The sequence below is a fragment of the Mytilus galloprovincialis genome, chromosome 3, assembly GCF_965363235.1.
Source record: "Mytilus galloprovincialis chromosome 3, xbMytGall1.hap1.1, whole genome shotgun sequence".
Classification (NCBI taxonomy): Eukaryota; Metazoa; Mollusca; class Bivalvia; order Mytilida; family Mytilidae; genus Mytilus; species Mytilus galloprovincialis.
The window spans coordinates 79,528,319-79,547,962 of NC_134840.1; the positions used below are offsets into that span (position 1 = coordinate 79,528,319).

Consider the following 19,644-nt stretch of genomic DNA (forward strand, 5'->3'; position numbering starts at 1 on the left):
CAATTGCACAATATTTCATATAAAGAAAATCCATTTGCTTCATAGCTGATTTTTCTTTTCAATTAGTAAATGTACGTCATCTTTTTTCTAAGGATTCAAGTTTTTTTGGTTCTTCACGTTTTATTTTAAAACTGGACGGTCTGCGGTCGATGTTTAATTCATTGTTTTGTCTTTTTAACGTAATAAAACAATTTCGTCCTTCTCTCTATGTAAAGGCAGTCTTTAAATCTATTTGATTTGTCACTTGTTGACAAAGATCTATCTAAAGTCGACGCATTGTAATTTTTGCAAATAATGATTTATATTTTAATAGTGGTATTCAATTAAAGTGATATTTATCAGTATTTTTCTGTTCATACATCCGCCCCTTGACCAACGAAGATAAAATATCCCACGTTTGTTAAAAGAACTGGACAAGTTGTACAAGTCAATCCATCAACCGATGTAAGTTTCTGCATGTAATCGACACTCGTATTTACTTGTCACTTTTCTCTGTCATCATTTTTTTTCTAATGCGAAATATAAAATCCAAGCTGTCAGGTTGGCCACGCTATGTTTCAAATTATGGAAAACAGAAAGGAACCCGATACGTTCATGTCTTGATAGATATACAACAAGTTTGACAACAACCATTGAGTGAGAAATTGTAAAACGGTTTGGACAAGAAGCTGACACAATCCTTTTTTATTTCTTTTTCCAACATAAAAAGCGCTTAGTCTTGTGGAAGAAGCGAGTTTGGTCTTTGGATTTTATCGAAATATATGTTGTAAACGCGGTTGTGCTTTCGTGTTTTCTTTTTGAAGAAGGATATTAAGTTTCCGTTTGGATAAAGGTAAGATTTCATAGAATTGCAGGAATACTGTATGTAGCAGGTGTGAAAAGGATCTTTCTTTATGGCAGATTTTGCGAGTGCAATTGTCTTCGACAAAAACTTGTTCTATGAAACTATATTGCTGTGTTCCGTGGACTATTGGATATTGTGTAAATCAACTTTTGTAATATAATTTTATTAAATTTTATATAGTCTTTTGTTGTGTAATCTCTTTCAAGATAACAACAATGTCAGATCCTGTCGTAGATTTTCTCTAAACTGAGATTTTTTTATTAAGAATTTTCAACTTAGCAATTTTATTTGTTCGTTTTACTGACCTTTTTTTCTCGGTTGCTTTCAATCGCAAATTATATCTGAAACAAAACAGCTGAGGGGAAAGTTTTGCAGATTATTTATTTTTGTAGACAAAATAAGCAGGTGTTATTTTGTATTTTTCTTTTTTTAGAATTTATAGTTTTTTTCTGAAGCGATACATGCATGATTATTATTAGAATAATAATACTATTTGATACAAGTATATTTTGATTGTTCATATAGTCTTGAAGGTAAGCGCATAAACAAAACATTTATTTACAACTTATATGTAATTGTTTTACTTGAATGAGAAATAATGTATACTTTTGAATTGATTTTGAAGAACTACTATTACTTGTACTTCTCATAAATGTAAATTCATATAGGCTTTTATTAAAGATAAACGATAAGAGTTTTACAAATTAAGTTAACTGTAATTGGATATTATTTTGAAATGTGAAATTAGTAAATATTTAAATATGTTTGAAAAGGTGATGGCGATTTCACTGCGGTAAAACATTAATAAAATCCTCATTTTTGAATATTTAAAAACGTACCCCCTCATCGTTCCCTCCTGAAAAAAAAATATATGAATTAATTAAGATACAAAAAAAAATTATCTTCTCTTTTTTTGCGAATGAATGACGCTTTTCTGACGGTTCTATATTAAAAATATGGGAAAAAGTTAGAATATTATGGACAGAAAAAGTGGTCAGAATACTGTTTCTAAGATTTTAAAAAGTAAGTAAGAATTATTATGAAAACAAAGATGCACAAATAGTAGCAACACGGACTTTGGACGTCTGAACAATACACCATATAACATCTTAGCAACTGTATAGTTTAAGTCTTGTAATATATAACACACATATATATATATGCTTTGACAATAATTGATCAACGTTTGTTTTTCTTTTTTGAATTTCATTTTGTTTTATCATGCAGAGAATTAAAAAAAATTTCCTATACAAATTATGTTGTAAAACCAAAATCATTAGAATTATTTTCCTTGCATATTAGCATGTTTAATAAATGATGGGGTCATTAAAAACAAGAAGGTATTAATTATTTCTAATAAAGACGGAAAATCTGGTATTGTTAGAGCAAATCAAAGCGTAAAAATGCGACTGAAGCCAGCAATGTTGAAAAAAATCTTGCTTTTTTTCTAGATAATTATACGGTATCTGCTTCATTTGCTTGACTTATACTGAAATCCTCTGACATCTACGGAAAGATATTTTTTTATTCCAAATGGTTCCCTGTTATTAATAAGAACCAGTTCTAATCTATCTGCATTGGTCTTCATTAAGAATACTAAAGTATTTTCAAACATTAGAAGTAGATACCAGAATGATTATGTAGGATATGTTATACTCAGTGTAATTATATCTCCTCACAATAAAATATGAGAATGCATCTACCAGGAGGTCTGACTATAAAATAAGACACGGACACTTTATTCACAGTAGTGTCCGTCGGATCGAATTTTGTCAGAAATTTTTACGAGGATTTTCACGCCGAGCATTTTCACGCGTTAGATTATAATAAGTTCTTGTGGAAATTGTTTGTTCTATCATAGAAATTTTTTATGAACATTTTCACGCGTTTCAGGAAAGTGATTCCTGTGGAGGTTTTTGGTTCTGTGATTATTTTAAAAATACAAGAAATTTTCAAAAAAATAAATAAACAAAAAATTGCGATTATAAGTCGCATTTTATTAAAAAAAAATCACAGTTGGTAACTATATATTCCGTACTGCATTAAGACACGTAACATATGGAAAACGCAAAACAACACATACAGCAAAACAACTTCGCAACCTGAATATTACATAGTTTTGATTTCTTTTTTTGAAATCTAAATACAGATCATATTGACCATCAAGATGCCAAGCAAACAGAGATAAGATTATTCAAACGGACAGTTTAAACAGATATGAGAAAGTCAATGACTTTCCGTGTTAAAAATTTAAGATACAAATCAATTCAGATATAGAAAATCTAAGTCACTGGCATATTTCTTCCATTTCAGCCATCTTTTAAAGTATTTACACCTCAAAATAGTAAAACGGCGAAATTGTGTCCCCGGCGAATATGCGCACCCCACTCTAGCATAAAAGAAAAACATAGACTGATGTTTTCTATATAAAAAAAGATGAAAAAATACACGAATGATGCAAATGCTTAAATTTTGATAGACAATGAAATTAACAACTCTTGTTTTGTTCTTGTACACTGAAAATTACGACACAAAGTAACCATATAAATTTGTTTATCCTAAAAACAATACCAAAAAGAAAATGAAAACAACAAAAACAAAGGAAGTAATATAGACAATAAAATAATAATTTCATGAAGAACCAATAATGATCTTTTTTACACACTGGAAATGAGAACATACAAACTTTCCCATGTAGACAATAGTAAACATATATATGAATAATTAAATGAACGCAAGAATACAATCAATGTTTTGCTACTTCGGAGAAAAATAAAAATTAAAAGCTGAGAATACAATTAAGATTCAAAAACAAAAAACACGCTAAACATTTTTTTCCATACATAACTATTACTTTTGTTTAAAAGAGGAGCGAAAGATACCATAGGGACAGCCAATAAAATTTAAATTATTATATAACAATGCGTTTTTTTTTTTTTAAATTCGAAACTCAAAATCGTATTAAAATTCCTTTGGTAAACATATTTCAGATTTTATGGTTATTATATATTTAAAGCTAGAGTCACGTTTGATGATTTGAAAAAGAAAAAATAAACAAATATGTGCATGCACTCTTTTAAACATTGAGTAGTTTCAATTTTTTTTTCGATGATTCGACGAAATTGACCCATTTTATAATGCATGTTAACATTGCGTAAAAATGTAAATGTTTTTCGTTACATTATATAACTTTTAATAGACATTCAGTACTAAAATAACAAAAATTGTTTACAAAAACTACGCTGTTTCCTGAACATGTCATTCTGTTGAAACAATAGAACACTGGAATGCCATTACGTATAGGTCAAATGTCACTACGCCATTATACTTAAACATAGGGTGGTATTTAGTCTGCATTTTGTCATACATGGATTTTTGAAAAAAAATAATCTTATATAAGATTTTTTTTTATTTGATATAAAGTTCAAAATAGTATGAAGATTCACCCAAAAGGGGGATAACAATTTCATTCGAAAAAGAACATACAAGACCAATGGCAAAAACAAAAAAGACCGCCACTATACTTAAACATAGGGTGGTATTTAGTCTGCATTATGTCATACATGGATTTTTTTATTTGAGACATAAAGTGATGTTCAAAGAAGTATGAAGATTCACCCAAAAGGGGGATAACAATCTTCATTCGAAAAGGAACAAACAAGACCAATGCCAAAAAGAAAAAAGACCGCCATTATACATAAACATAGGGTGGTATTTAGTCTGCATTATGTCATACATGGATTTTTTTATTTGAGACATAAAGTGATGTTCAAAGAAGTATGAAGATTCACCCAAAAGGGGATAACAATCTTCATTCGAAAAAGAACAAACAAGACCAATGCTTAAAAAAGACAAAAGGGTAAATAACCGTTTGTACACATACAGAGAGCGCTAAATATTGCTTGCAAAGACCAAACCTTGAATCGGATGTGTTTAGACGAGGGTGCATTTATATATATTTGTTCAAGAAAACAATCGCCCCTTTTTGGTTGTTTTTTTTTATGGCAATGTTCGTTTTAAAGTTTTTATTTGTGCTTTTAAGAAGACAAAAAAGCTAAGATACTAGTCGATTTCTTATTTAAGATTATAGGTTTGCCTATTATCATAACTCTTATTGTGAATGTTTCAAAACAAAAATTGTTGTTTAACTTTGTTTTATTTCTAATTTTAGGATATTTTGCGATATAAAGTGCACACTGTTATATACATGTTAATTATTTTTCGAAATATAGTTTGTTTTGTTTGCTCTTATTTTTTGTTTCCTTTTTGGTCTCTTTTTTTATGCTGAATTTCATAGGTATTTGTGCAAGTTTTAGGATGTTTATACATTTTGGTTACTGTTCTTTTTAGCATGTTTAGTTGTACGAATAGATATGGAATTCGGTCAGTATTTCAAACGATTGAGATTTCTTTTTCTGCCACCTTTTATTTTTGAACAAGGAATTTTGATAAGTTTGATAATTTCAATTTAGAAAATATGGATTAAGTGAAAATAATTTCAAAGATATATAATATATATATGCAGAAATCGTTGTTGAATTGTAAATATTCGTTACTGATATTTCATGAAATTTAAAATATCTAGTTTATACTCTCAAACTGATTTAAAAATAAAGGAAAATCTAACAGCTCCAATTGAAAATATAGAACCGCAGTTTACAAAAAAATGGTTTTTGACTGTTCATTATCTCAGACTATATTTTTTTTTTATAGAAGGGGGATTCAGAAAACCAGAGACATATGTATGTATATAGGTCTCTGAGAAAACTTAACGACAATAGTGTGTATAGAAGAAAGAGTGCAAGTGAAAGGAAGAACGATTGCTGAAAGCTAAATTTGGCCGGGAGAAGGATCTATTTCAACCATATAAAACGCATACTATATGTATTTTGTTGGTTGATTGTTGCTTGCTTCCTAACACACAATGACATTCTCTCATGCATATTCCGAATGAAAACATATCATCAAGTTTATACAAATTAAGTGAGGTGACTAAATCTTAATTTCATTTTAACTTCGGGTTTTCTATTAATTTACACGAAAATAAGTTATTTTATGGGCTCTTCGTCGAGTGTAACGTAGAATACATATCGGCATACATATATACAAACAAAAGCACACAACATATCACACACAGCACAAAACACAAAAAAGACAAACAACACAAAACACAAAAAAAAAAAAAAAAACAATACGAATCATAGAAATATTTATATATAAAAAGTGATTCATGAAATGCGATTTATAAAAAAAAACCTTGCAAAACTACGGGATCTGATTGTCATATTGACCCCCTTTTCAGTAAGATAGATGGAAAAATTAACACCCCCATATGAGTCCGCGGTCAACTAAACTATGTCTCGTGCACTAAACTCGTACAGACTTCACACATTAAATTATTGATGACTTCTAACAGCACACGGTAAATAATGAAGTAGAATATATTACTTGTAACAAAATATATATTTCACTTCTCTTTGAAGGTTTCAACATAGACCATTATGTAGAAAGATTGCTCCTCGGTTGTCAACTTTGCGGATTAATGCTTTAGGACCCGTGTTCGAGCCAAGGGCACCTTTATACCATTAATAAGTCAATAAATTAATTTTTCCATCTGATAAGTTAACAAGATATATCTTTATCTAAAGACAACAATAGCTACAATTATTAGTTCAAAGATGTTTATCTTGAAAAATGATTTATTTAAAATATGGTTCCGTTATGTAAAGGGAGCTAACCGTTATTTAATAAATCTCTAGTAATAGTCATTTTGATCGTAAGGCAGAATACCTATACCAACTTTTATAAATTTCATTTTATTACATTTTTAAATATATATATATATATATATATATATATATTAATCAAGCATGAAATAAAGTATTTTGAATTTTTACTTAAATATGGGTTCTCATTGACAATATTGCATTTTTTAATGAAAAGCGTTGAATCAAAGCTTGAATGTACCAACTTTTATAAATTTAATTTTGTTAAATAAAGTGATGATGTATATAGCAATTAAGAATAATACAAATCAAAGTATTTAAAATTCTTAGACACTTAAATATGGTTTTTCTAACTGATAAATGTTGTATTTTTAATGAAAAGCGTTGAAACAAAAGCTTGACATGAAATTGTACAGACACTAACTAAAAAAAAAAAAAAAAAGAAATACGTTCGTGTAAATTGAATAGAAGATCGGAGTTGAAAATGATAAATTGTAAAAAGTCACTGACGCCGTCATTAGCAAACGAAATAATCTGATGTTAGCCTAACAAAAAACATAAATATTTTTTTGGAGGGAGAATCTTTGTGTAGAAACTACAAATTAAGACCATGATAAATGATTCACTCCGTTAGTGTCTATTTACTAATTGGAGCTTTCTTGATAGAGGAAATGAATATAGTAATAATTTCTATTTACTGACCAACTTTCTTTACAGAAAATCGATCCAGGACGGAAAAATACGGATATATTCGGATGTTGTTTGATAGACAGAGACGTATCTCTTTAGGAAATGCATGAAAACAAATACATCGTTATATGTGACTTGCTGAGAACACAGTTGTAATGCTTGACTTTACATTTGTCGTAAGACTTTACAATAGCATGGTTAATTTTAAGGATATTTGCTGAGAACACAGTTGTGATGTTTTGCTTACATTTATTTGACTTAAAAGAATTTTCAAATAACGTTGTTAATTTAAGGGTTTTTTCCCCGTTATATTTTATTTTTTAAATATTAATATTTTCAAGAAAAACGAAAATAAAACAAATGAAATTTCACACAAAATGTGGAGACTGTTTTTCTAATTCAATGCACTATTAAATAAACATGCGATTTTGAGAGAAAAGTACGCTAGGGAAATAGTCGATTTTTCTGTTTCTGCCGTCGTCTCCTTTCCGTATTCACACTTTTATTAACTTTTTTCGTAAAATGCAGTAATTTAACACCTTTGTCTAGAACAAGCGTACTCCCTACGGACCGACTCTCATCATTAAACTTTACAAAATTACATTTCAACACATTGTTTACATATTTAACACCTAAACCAATGATGTAGAAGACAACTTTTCAAATTTTAACACCAGAGATTGTCCGCGTACCGAAAAACCATATAAAACTAAATAAAAATTTAGCAAAATTCGTTTTTGAATTAAATGAGGAAAAAAGCTATACGTAGAAAATGTCTGGGTACCTTGTATAACAAAAACCTACATACAACACCTCTTGAATCAATGAAAACAAAAAACCATGGTATTTCTCTCCTCTGACACCGCTGAACCATTTATTTTTTAATTGGTTTTGACAAGTAGATACAAATACGAGAAATGATATATTTGCTTGGCTGTGTAAATTGCCCTGTTTTTGCTCCTATTTCAGAATTTAATTAGTATATCCCCACTATTTCCTTCAGTTATCAATTTGAAACTCTTAGTTTACGACAGTGTCTAGTTTGTGAAGATTTACGAGGGTACCGTCTAAAAACAGCGATAACAAGACACATATAAAAATTGATAAAAATAGTAAAAAGAATGGTACAGATTTAAAGATTTAAATTCTCATTGATGCTATTTTGGTAGTCTTTCAACCTTCAGCGAAAGAGCTTCAACTGGGATAAAGGGATAATCATCAATGAAACAGTAACCAAACAACGAAGGTTTATACAAAAACCAATATCTATAGTAGGCAGCTGAACTCATTTTTATTGTCAGTTCTTTTATGTTCATTTTGGTAACTAGTATTTTATTTATCATCCCGTTTTTTGGTGGGGGTCGTTTTGCTCATTCTTTAGTATTCTATAAAGTGTTATGTAATTTGTTTGTATTTTCATTTTTGACATAGCGTTGTCAATTTTTTTTCAACTAATGGCTTTTGAATGTCCTTCTGCCTCTTTTTTGTACCGGTTCAAACTATCGGATCCTGTCAATGTTTTTAAAAAGAATATGTGATATGAATGACAATGAGACCAACTCCCTGCAAGACCGAATGACATAGAAATAAACAACGACAGGTTACCGTAAGGCTTTCAACAATGAGTAAATCCCATACCGCAGTCATATTTATATTGGGGACGAATACACGAATTGTCTTTTGGCCACAAGGTATAATATATCCAATGTTCTTTGCATTTCAGAATTTGTTTGATGACGCGAGAATGTTGACAGTATCTATACAATTGTATTAAAAACTTGGCAATTTCGAGTTCGGCACAATGTAATGTTTTAGAACTAGCTTACACATGACTGTTTTCCAATTTATTATGAAATTATTATTTTGCAGTTGAAGCTTTAGAAGCTGAGGTAAAACAGCCTTTAACGTCAACTACAGAAAACAAATTTATAAAAACTGTCCATCGAACGTTTATTATGATTTATTTCTTATTGAATTCAATATCCAGTAAATTCAAGAATTTCAACTTAGATGTGTGCAAAATATATCCGAACCATATTTGTTTACAGACAACACGTTTCTGAAAGTAAAACAAATCCGTCCGTATTTCAGGTCCTTTTGTGCTCTCACATGTGCAATTCTTGTCAGATTTAAAAAAAACTTATATTATTGGTTTATATCAGCAATGTCTTGGACAAATTCGAATATCAGTGCCGATATTTATTTATAAGAAAACAAAACATTTTATTGATATATAATTAATAATAAACTTTATAACTTTTCACAAGAGGGACATTCAAGCTCAAAAGCAGAACATAAACTGACAACGCAAAAAAAGAAGACAAACAGGCAGACAGACAACATTACACAAAACAGAAAACTGCCTGTCCAAAGTCAGGAGCCTGTAATTCAGTGGTTGTCGTTTGTTTATGTGTTACATATTTGTTTTTCGTTCATTTTTTTTTACATAAATAAGGCCGTTAGTTTTCTCGTTTGAATGGTTTTACATTATCTTATCGGGGCCTTTTATAGCTCACTATGCGGTATGGGCTTTGCTCATTGTTGAAGGCCGTACGGTGACCTATAGTTGTTAATGTCTGTGTCATTTTGGTCTTTTGTGGATAGTTGTGTCATTGGCAATCATACCACATCTTCTTTTTTATAAAGAGGATGAGCAATACGAACCCCACCCAAAAACTTGGGGGTTATCTCAGGTGCTCCAGAACGGTAAGCAGATCCTGTTCCACATGTGGTATCCGTCGTGTTGCTTATGTTAGTACAAACTCGGCAATACGTCTAATTCGGTAGGTCCTATTCAGAGTAAAAGGGGACGGGATTGTACAATTGGAACATATCTGCTGTCACCTGTGAAATGGATAGTCCATAACGTTCAACCAACTTTTGTTTACGTCAATAAATTTACGGAGTGATGATTTCAACTTCACCTCTTGGAACTCTTGGTTTAATTGCTTTCTTGTCACAAATGGTCTCCGTGAAATAGTAAGGTTTGCATGGGTTCAATAAAATGAAATGCACACTTTGTATATTTCGTGCATATGAATCGCTTTTCTGGATTTTACTTCAGTAGATACGCTTAAACCCCAAACATGAAAGCCTAGGCTGTATAAATACCTGAATAAATACGAAAGGAGCATTATGACTAAAAAGTGACCTAAAATGAATAACAAAATTTATTTCAAGTCGCTTGAGGGAGTTGGATTATGTAATATCGAACATGAAGCAACTATTTCGGCACATAAGGCATTTTTGCAGTGTCTATTCCTGATCTTTGTAGTTTCATGTTTGTACAAAACTGTCAAGTGTTATTTTCAATCTGTATTATACCAGAGCTGATTGTAAACTTATCAAACTAATAATCATCCTCATTTAAAGTATGCACAGACAAACCAAATCTTCAAAGAGACAACACATAAACCTGTAACCTACCAAACACGTTTGCTTTACGTCAAGTGGCAAATATTTCATGCATGCTTAGGACGAGTAGTGTTTAGAGCTTGCCTTATTAAAAAAGTCTTCCTTTTGCGAGGTTTATTACATATGTGCAGACATCGAATAACTTGTTTGGGATTTTTAAGCGAAGAGTTAATCAGTTTTCCAACATTTTGTTTCTCTGGTCTTTTTGAGTAAAGTTTGCGTGGTAATCTCCAAAAAAATTCCTACTTAATTTTTTGTACAAAGTTCAGTGGCAAACATGTGACGCAATAAATGTCACATTTAAATGATAAAAGAAAATTCTAAGAATAAAGACATTCGGATGCTTTCTTTATTTTATTGATTTATATAGTGCATCTCGTGTCGTCTGGTAATAAATATTTCATAATTTTTGGTCTGACTTAAATTTGCCCGCACTTTAATCAATTGTCACCCTTCGCAAACCTCAACTTTTCACAGAAGTGTTATTGAATATACGTTTACAACAATAATGTTATTATTTTACTTAATCTTTCAATACATAATTGTCACATTTATAGTTTGTACATAGATCCCTTCATTTTTATCGACATTTAATGGCTATTTAACGTCCTAAGAAGGGTTGATATCGTTGATTCAATGAAATTCTACCTGTGAAATCATAGTTTTGGCAGCAATTTAATTTGAAAAAATTCTAAAATGTTTGTATATGGTTCGGCAACTTTATATACCGAAATTAAGATTTTTACAGCCAAAACAAAAATGTCGTAAAACTTACACATGGGTAAATTATCAATTATTTATATATCGGACAATACTCAAGTCACTTTTCTGCGATAAAATCGCTATTACACTCATAAAGATCATTTAAGGGGAACTCAATGATTATATTTAAACACCAGGGCGTGAACAGACAGCAACTTTGGTCCGTTGTAATTTTCTCTAAATATATTTCAAATAAACGTCCTCCCGTCATCAAATTCTCTTATCTGTCGGCGATAGCTGCCAATTTAAATTTCGAATACCTTCATAAATATATTTTCCGATTGGATCACCAGATAAGAGCGATACAGACAGTAATATCCAAAAATAATAAAACGGTAGCTAAACACCCCGGGTATAGTAAAGTGAGTTTTTGTTCGCTCTTAGGTGATAAATTTAAAGCCGAGGAAAGGGTTATTGAAATCCTACTGAATAGCTGATCTCCGGCTGATCTCCGGGTGAATTTTTAGATGTTACAGATAAAAAGTGACGCTCATTATTGTTTTCATTGAAATTATTATATGCTATATTGAATCGTCTCTATTGTTGCGTTGATGGATAAAATGAAATCTATCCATAGATATTAGAGTAGATAATTATATGGCAATAAGTAATTATATTTTTGTCAGTATTAACAGAGAAAGTTTATTAAGCATGGGCTATTATATGGTACTTTTTTTAATTCTTTCATTGGTATTCACGTTTTCACACTTCTGTGTAAATAAGACATCCTTTGTGAATTTAATGTAGTCTTATTACAAAGAACTTTATTTTTTCCAGATTTAATTACCGTGGTATAAATCGGCACTTTTTTGTGGGTAATTATATTGACACTTGATGTGTTACCTTCCTGCTATTACTCCGCTCAAAATTTACATACAAGGCTAATAAGAACATTGTCCTGTTTCCTATGGCCATTATACATTTGTCATGTTAGTCAAAAGATATTGGTAATGTATTTTTGTTTTCGTCAATTCATTAAGCATGACAAGCATGGCACTTTTGATGGGGTTGTTGCTTAACGTCTACGTGATTGACTAACAAGGTACATGATACTGATCTCAACATATATTTCAAAATAGGAAATCTGAAAATCGAATTCGATTGATTTATGCTTCATGTGCAGTGGAAGTTAACTTTATGCATTTTCTGAGTGAGACCTATAACTAAAAAATACATCTGATAGGTATTGGTACTGCAAATTGTGTTGTTCTGGATGGAAGGCTTGACATTTGAATTGTTACAGTTAAATTAGAGTATAGTTGATAAGGGTAGCTATTTTCCCATGCAATAAGTCACACGGACCCTTATTAGAGTCGTTAACGTGTATTGAGAACCTTACATTTTCGCTACTCGCATTACAGACATACTATTTCTTACCAACCCGGACGTGAATGTGCATTTATACATCCCGCACTGTAAATTGAAAAAAAACCTTGCGGTGAGTCCTTCTCAACATAGTGAGCATTAGGTATAGATTACGATTGGTCGGGGTACCTTCGAGTGATATGCATAGGACAATGCGAGGCCAAAATCCCGTACTATACACAAACAGTCGTTTTAAAAATTTGTATGTTTGGGACAATACAATTATTACTGAACTAGTATATATTTGTTTAGGGGCCAGCTGAAGGACGCCTCCGGGTGCGGGAATTTCTCGCTACATTGAAGACCTGTTGGTGACCTTCTGCTGTTGTGTTTTTTTCAATGGTCGGGTTGTTGTCTCTTTGGCACATTCCCCATTTCCATTCTCAATTTTAATGTTTATACTAACACATAACACAATGTTGATGGCTTACTCCTTATTCACAGATTCGAAATAATAATTAAAAACCCCTTGACGAAAGATTAGAAATCTTGCTCTTGTGTCAAAAATGTTCACGTAAATTCAACACAGTTGGAATACACACGAAATTGAGTGAGACGGATATATCAGTCAATAGTAACTCCGTGACAATGGTTTTAATGTCGTTAATTAGTTTCATTCCTTGTGTGGCCCAGGTATTAACCCTGCCCGTTTTGAAATTATTAAAAATTAAAGAATGAAAAGAAACAAGAATTTACTACCGGCAAAGTAAAGTTCGACTTGGTAGGTAGAGATTGTTTATGATTATTGCAAAAACTTATAACAACGACACATTTAATGCATATCATGTCACACAGTGAGAATCATTTGGAATATAAGATGAGACGAAAACAAGACCTATACGTAATCATAGAAACATAGATCTGACTCCTGGTACTACTACATTTCATGTTAAAACTAAATTACTTATCTATAAAAGCATGTATCTTTTTATTTAACAATAATTCCACTTACTACTCATTCAGTTTTTTTTTTAGATAAACACGTTCAAAATAAAGGCAACAGTTGTATACCGCTGTTCGAAATTCATAAAACGATTAAGAAAAAAAAAACCAAATCCGGGTAACAAACTAAAACTGATAGAAACGCATCAAATATAAGAGGATAACTACGACACAACAGAAACACAACATTGAAATGTAACACACACATAAACAAACTATAATATATAACAAGGGCCATTTTCCTGACTTGGTACAGGACATTTTAAGAAAAAAATGGCGGACTGAACCTGATTTTGTGGCATGTCAAACCTCCCGCTTTTATGGCAATGTTAAATATAACATTAAAATGATCACATCACATGACAGGACTACAATACAAATAAACGGGAGAACATATAGGACAGAGAAACACACGAATAAAAGCTAACAAAAGGTACCAGATATGTCATAGACAAAACACGTACAGACCATGCAACGTATCGAATCGATTCCTTGTTTATTTCTAAAATGTTTAAATGACTTTCTCTAAACAGAATTATTGCATTTGGACCATGATAAATTATCTACACCATACTTCTTCAGGTCTTACACGTTATTCCTGTCGTATTTGTTTGTTTAGAAAACTATGTTTGCGTTTCCGGATAGTCTGCTTTTCACGGGATTACGACTTCCTTCCGTCATACCACAATCAGTGGCCATCGTGTTGTACAGGTAGAAAATTGAATATGATTTTCATTTGGTCAAGATGTATAAGCGGAGGAAAACAAAATATCCTGTAGTTGGGATGATGAGGATGTAAACACATCCGTCCGTTAGCGAGTAAAAGTGATAAAATCATTTTAATAGCGTTCAATTGAATGTATTAAATAATATTTAAATTAAAATGGACATTTGGTATGTTATCACCCGCTAAGGAGTGGGAGTATGGGGTAATAAACATTTTATTTCATTATTTCATATCATATGTTATATTGCAAAACCACAAATGTATGTTTTTATTCATATTCATTCGTTCATGTTAGCAATAAACCGCTTTTAACGACAGTGTGGTATTTAGTATGTTATAAAAACTTTCATAGTATCTTTGTGTTGATGTTGTTTTGTACTTTAGGAAGATTCTGCACATTCAGAGATTTGATGAAGTTTCATTGTAAGAAGATAAAAACATATACATCCAGCAGTTTCCTTCACGCGTCATAAATCATCGTCAGCGTGCCAGGAAGCTATAGTAATACGCTACCTTCCAATATTACTCAATATACAAGTTTTCCTCATTTTCACGTTCCGCCGATATGCATGAGTTGCAAAGAATATTAAAAAACTATATTAAAAACACATTTTAGGTATATTTTTGAGTAAATGACATGCTATGCCTCGACTACGCTGCAAACAATGTTAATTCTAACCAGCGTGAAATATGTTTCTGATTGCTGTCACAGGAGATGAAGAATGATCTTATCGAATATATATGTGGTACATGTTAACAAGGGCAAAGACTTCTCGGCAGTTACCCTTTGGTACATGTTAACAAGGGCAAAGACTTCTCTGCAGTTACCCTATGGTACATGTGGTCAAAGACTTCTCTGCAGTTACCCTATGGTACATGTGGTCAAAGACTTCTCTGCAGTTACCCTATGGTACATGTGGTCAAAGACTTCTCTGTATTTACCCATCAAATATATATGTGGTACATGTTAACATTGGCCTGTGGTACATGTGTTCAAATACTTCTCTGTATTTACCCATCGCATATTTATGTAGTACATGTTAACAAGAACAAAGACGTCTCTGTAGTTACCCTTTGGTACATGTGGTCCAAGACTTCTCTGAAGTTACCCATCAAACATATATGTGGTACATATTGTCAAAGAGCATTTACCCCTTGAATATATATCTGGTACAAGTTAACAAGGCCAAACAAAGACTTCTTTGCAACAAAATCTTATATCTATCTACCCATCAAATATAAGTGGTGCATGTTGTCAAACACTTCAGGCTACTCGTCGAATAGGTATTACGTATACATGTTAACAAAGGCAAAGACTTCTCTGCAGTTACCCATCGAATATACATATGGTACCTGTTAACAAGGGCAAAGATGTCTCTGCTTTTACCCATTGAATATATATATGTGGTGCATGTTGTCAAAGACATCTTTGCATTTACCCATCGAATTAAAATGTGGTACATGTTAGCAATGGGCAAAGACTTCTCTACATTTGCCCATCGCATCCAACAATTAACCAAACCATAGAATATTGATTATATATCGTATACATTTGAACAAGGACAAAGACGTCTCTTCGTGCATATATCCACATCATCTACTGGTTTCAGATTGTAATAAATCTAAAAGATGAACTAAAGTCAAAGATCGTATTTTTATCAATCAATTAAACTATAAAATACTAATAATTAAGAATTTTCAGTACCTGAGAAATAACTTCTTTTCAGTATTGACAACCTGTTTAATTTTACATGAAGAAATCCAATAAGGTTGTCACTGGTTGTTGTCTAACGCTAAGTGACATATACAGTGAAACCTGATTAAACCAAACCCTGAATAAACCGGAAACCTGTCTAATCCAAACTTGTTCTGAAGACCAATTATATCACTATTATGCAGTGTGAACCAGATGAAACCAAATACCTGCCAAAACCGAACAAAATCTCAAATCCCGAAAGCTTTCGGTTTAGTCAGGTCTTAGTTACTGTATTTCATTTATATCCAAGACGATGAGGATGGTGTAGTATTGTAGGAACATTTTAAATCCTTCTACCATACTTTAAGGTGGTACCTAACACTTTAACTAAAATTAATTCGGCTCGTTTAATTTTCTTAAAATTTTGACAAAGTATTTACTTTTACCCTTTGACACAAATATAAAAAAAAATCAAAAAATATGAACCAACCGTTTAATCAGAAAAATTACACTGGTTATATAGCAGTTTGACAAACACTCATTTTGATCATTGAGAAGCTTAATATTCCCTTAAGAACACAACGTCATTAAAACGTTCTGCTGATTTTACAGAGTTATCTCCCTGTAGTGTTAGGTACCACTTTAAGATACATTTTCTGACGAGTGTTCAAAATGAAATTTACCCCTCGCCCACCCTCACTAATCATAGAATTTTCCTCATCCGTTCCATCTTCTGGACTGGTAATTGAATTCAGAAGTTAAATATTTATTTAAAAAAATATGATATATTAATGTTGACTACTGCAGGTGAAGCGAACACAAATTACAACCATTGTCGACTTTGAATATCCCTTTAGTATCTTTCATCTCTCTTTTATAATGCACAAAACGCATATAAAGAACTTGTTATAGCAATATTATCGCGATAATCCGCTCAGTTCCTTTCTTCTTTATTTAACATCTTCTTATACATCAGACAATGCAGTTCGGATAATGATGTAAAGATACTTAAAGTGATTCTTACATAGTCGACGAAAACATGAAAATACATCGTATTTATCAAAATGTTGTACATCATATATTTAAACAGACGGTAAATGCTTCAATGGCTAATAAGAATGAAATATAAGCCTCACTCTAACTTCACTTATATGACAAACAAAGACAACAGTAGTATACCGCTTCTTAAATCGATTGGACAGGTATAAATCCGAGTCACAAACCAACAAAACCAACTGCCATATTCCTGATTTGGTTCATGACATTTTAAGAAAAAATGGTAGGTTGAACCTGGTATTATGGCTAGCATAACCTTCCGCTTATATGACAATGTTAGATTGAAAATTAAGCATGAAAGACGTCAGTCTCATCAGTGGCTTTCAAATCAAAACGATTTGAAGGCCACATCTAGTAGAAATTTCTGCAAACCAATCCCAATAATGTGTGCGAAATTTGACAAAAAACATTCATGCCCATAGAAGAAAACCCAGCAGTGAGTTTTAATATCTAAGGGATAAAAAGCCTACCAGCAGTGGAATCGACTAAGTAGCTGTAAAAGTGATCAAAGATACCATGCAGGTTAACAATTACGTATTTTAATAAGATGCACCAATGGAGCAGAATTTATGGATAATAATCTGATATCAAACATCAGGCTAATGCTTTTAATTTGGTGTTTATGATGATCTGAAGTCCACAAAGTAGCTTATACTATAGAACTAGATTAATATAACAAAATTAGTGTACATTTACCTGGTCAAATGTGTCACTTATGTTGTGTACAAAAAAAATTGCTTCTGGACAACAAAAGCATCGTCTGCAGGTAAAACTATCAGAATGAACATGCTGTTTTGACAGTATTAAGTATGATAAAATAAATTGTTCTATGGCCGGCCAATAGTTTGTATCATACGAATTTACAGTGTGCAGAGAGCTTGAACTAAATTGTGTATTCACAAGATCAAAATGTTGGAAAGCATATTATATGCAACATTTTAAGCGAATCCAAATATGGCTCACCAGTAAATGCCTTATTTTAAACGGCAAGATACCGATTTACGTGCACACGACACGCAAGTCTTGAACGCCCTTCCATTATTACGAACGCATTAGATTATTTCTCATTATGCATTTCTATGTAGCAACACTCCAGAAGCACATGTGTATATGAAGTAACGATATTCCGGCCACAGCAAGTGTTTCCGTATTTCGCACAACTTTTCAGAATTTTGGGTCATCAATGGTCTTCAACTTTGTACTTGTTTGACTTTCTTTACTTTTTTTTATCTGAGCGTCACTGGTGAGTATAATGTAGACAAAACTTACGTAACGTGTATTAAAATATAAGCCTTGTATCTTTGATAACGTTTAGCATGTCGAAATTTCCTATTGTAATGTTTATTTGTGTATTTCTCTGTCCTGAATGTTCTTGCATTTATTTGTACTGTAGTCCTGTCATATTATGGTGTCATTTTAGTGTTATATTTAACATTGTCATTAAAGCGTGAGGTTTGGCTTGCCAGGTTCAACCCACCATTTTTTTTCTTAAAATGTCCTGTACCAAGTCAGGAAAATGGCAGTTGTTATCTTATCTTATAGTTAGTTTGTGTGTGTGTTTAATGGTCGTTTTTGGTTTTTTGTTGCACTTCAGTGTTTCTATTGTTTCGTTGTTTTTCCCCTATAGTTGAGGTGTTTACCTCAGTTTTAGTTTGTAACCCGGATTTGTTTTCTCTCAATCGATAAATGACTTTCGAAAAGTGGTTTACTACTGTTGCCTTTAGTTTTCCTATCATTATTACCGCCTTTCCTTACATTGATAAAATATACTATTAAACTATCTAAGACAGTTCTTAAAGGTACAGTTAAAGTCATCTCATTATTTGGTTAACTGTTATGAAATATATGTGCCACAGATAACCATTGATATGTTATATACCTATCATGACATCAATGAATGCGATGCCGTGTTTTTCTTTTGTAAATTTCATATTGTTTTTCGTGGCGTTGTCAATATAGCGGTTATATTCAAGAGCTTTTTCTCTTCTCAGTAATTTTGCTACATGAAAATACATCACATTTATAACAATGTTGTACATTTTATAGCGTTCTGTCAACTAAAATTCTGCAAGGAAGAACAATTTAAGTCATCACTTTGCATTAACATTCCTTCTGATTTCGATGGTTTTAATTCTTTTTAATGTACCCATCCGATTGCCAGTTTTTAGTAAATGATAAAAAGAAATTTTTTGACTGACTTGTTTCATTACACACAACTTATCTTTAATTTAACCTAAACTAAGGTTGCAACACTGAATATAACCATGGAAAATTAAGGCTACCCCACTAAATTTGTCCTTTTGTCCATGTTTAAAAGCGTTTTATATTTTTGGTTTTTCATACAAATGATTTCAAGTGTGCTTGAAAAAGGAAGGTCGTTCTACAGTTGCATCTCTTGCGAACGTAAATTAATTGTCCACCT

At 31.7% G+C, this 19,644-nt stretch overlaps 1 long non-coding RNA gene across 1 annotated transcript; it reads left to right on the forward strand.

Moving 5' to 3' along the window:
- The first annotated feature begins 382 nt into the window (after nucleotides 1-382).
- LOC143069062 (uncharacterized) lies at nucleotides 383-9,211 on the forward strand. The gene is made up of 2 exons (XR_012976317.1): nucleotides 383-832; nucleotides 7,288-9,211. It is a non-coding gene; the product is annotated as an uncharacterized LOC143069062 (long non-coding RNA).
- Nucleotides 9,212-19,644: the final 10,433 nt, after the last annotated feature.